The sequence below is a fragment of the Ambystoma mexicanum genome, chromosome 10, assembly GCF_040938575.1.
Source record: "Ambystoma mexicanum isolate Mex_15411 chromosome 10, UKY_AmexF1_1, whole genome shotgun sequence".
Lineage (NCBI taxonomy): Eukaryota > Metazoa > Chordata > Amphibia > Caudata > Ambystomatidae > Ambystoma > Ambystoma mexicanum.
This window is the reverse complement of record NC_090932.1, coordinates 1,409,533,864-1,409,535,599: the sequence shown is the minus strand read 5'-3', so window position 1 is coordinate 1,409,535,599 and position 1,736 is coordinate 1,409,533,864. Positions and strand designations below refer to the sequence as shown.

Here is a 1,736-nt window from a genome sequence, read left to right as displayed (position 1 = left end):
TGGAACTCAGCCGGACTTGTACACTGGTATTTGTGTGTAGAGCTTGCAAAGGGCCCAAAATCTCCTGCGGGCAGTTCCAGGCTGCTAATTTCTTCCAGAGTTTAGATCTGTTGACGAAGTCAAAGGCCTTGATGGGGTAGATAAAGGCTAGGTAGATTTTCGGGCTGCCTTCCAAAACCTTCACTTTCAAAATACTAAGAAGCATGATGTTGATGCTGGTACCTGTCCCCTTCTTAAACCCAGACTTCAGAGGGTCTTCACAAGATTGTAATAAGCAACAGAGGCAGAAAATTACATATAAATCAGAACATTTCAATTTCTGGCTGCGGTTTGCTGTATACGTGGCTCTGGCAAGAGAATGGTGTTTTCATTAACGGGTATTTATCTCTGGCGGAGATCCTTGGCGCTCTGGAGAACTGTTCTCAACTTACTCTTCGCCCATGTGCAAATGATACATGAAGACCACAGTGATGGCCGATAAGGCAGGTATCACCCAGTTTGTCCACCAACTGGAATCCGATTCAACAGTTGTGATAAGGGAATCTGCAGGTTTTTGAAGTTTTGACAAGTCATCTGGATGAACTTCTCCGATTATGTACGATTTGGACATATTTCTCGCATCTGTAGAGTGGCCAATATCCTCGAACGTCTCTGTGGCATCGCCTTTTGCTTGCTCCCGGAGGACTTCTTCTGCACCTCGGTGCTCCTCTAAAAAGCTTGTGACATCGTAGACGTTGTGGTGCCGGATTATCCAAGTGCTCTTACTATAGTTATGCTTCTGAATCTCCTCTAGGGTGAAATATTTCGTTTCTTTGCTGTCAGCCATTCTGCCGTCTTCAGCACCTGCGAGACAATACTGCTCTGTACCTTGTAAGTTCATAAGGATGATGATATGCATATCCGTGCACCGATTGATTGAACCATAGTCAATGCATATCATCAGTGTAAGCACAGAATGTGAACCCATAAGAAGTCATCAAATAGACATTAAAAAGGAATGCGACAGGGTCGTGGAGCTTAACCAACAGTAACAGGTTTGGGGTCTTGTTTGATTCTGAAATATTGTAGTCCTCAAACCTATACAATCAACAGTGCTCAGGGCTGCAGATACCTCTAGAAAAAATAACTGCTATTAGGCCCTGTTGGACGATAAAGGACAATGAATGATTCACATTACAGGCGAATCCAAGAGGCTGGAATGTTTACAGCAGTGCATAAGATGTTCATAATTAGGCATATTGGTTTAAAAACCACCAGGTGACCGAGCAGCATCTTTAAAATGGAAGATATTTGAGACTTAAGTTTGTTTCCATAATGCACCAACAGGGGTGAACTAATGCAACTTCAGGCAGAGGGCACTGGTGTACTTGCTTCTATTGACCAAGGCGGTCCTCTCCATTGGCATTAATGGTGGGAAGGCATTTTGGTATGTGGTGTCTGTCAGTGCCCAAAGAAGGCTACAATTGGGTCTGCGCTAACAGACTGTGATCTGGCTATACTAACCTGATGTAAACGGTTAATTTTAAAACACAAATATGTATTATGATGCCACAAAGGTCTATTGAGGGTAAAATCGGAGGGTTTAGAGCTCCTGGGTTCCCAATGTTCTCTAGTAGTTCAAAAAAAGTTATTTCCGATATAGCCTACCAAATTATTTTGTGAAAAATGTCTTCTTTACTGGTTTAACAATGCATGGGGTGTGGCTTGCTGCAAAATGGTGCAGATGTAAGCCTGAG

At 43.1% G+C, this 1,736-nt stretch overlaps 1 pseudogene; it reads right to left on the bottom strand.

Moving 5' to 3' along the window:
- Positions 1–393: 393 nt before the first annotated feature.
- On the bottom strand, positions 394–837 carry LOC138493335 (cytochrome b5 pseudogene; annotated as a pseudogene).
- Positions 838–1,736: the final 899 nt, after the last annotated feature.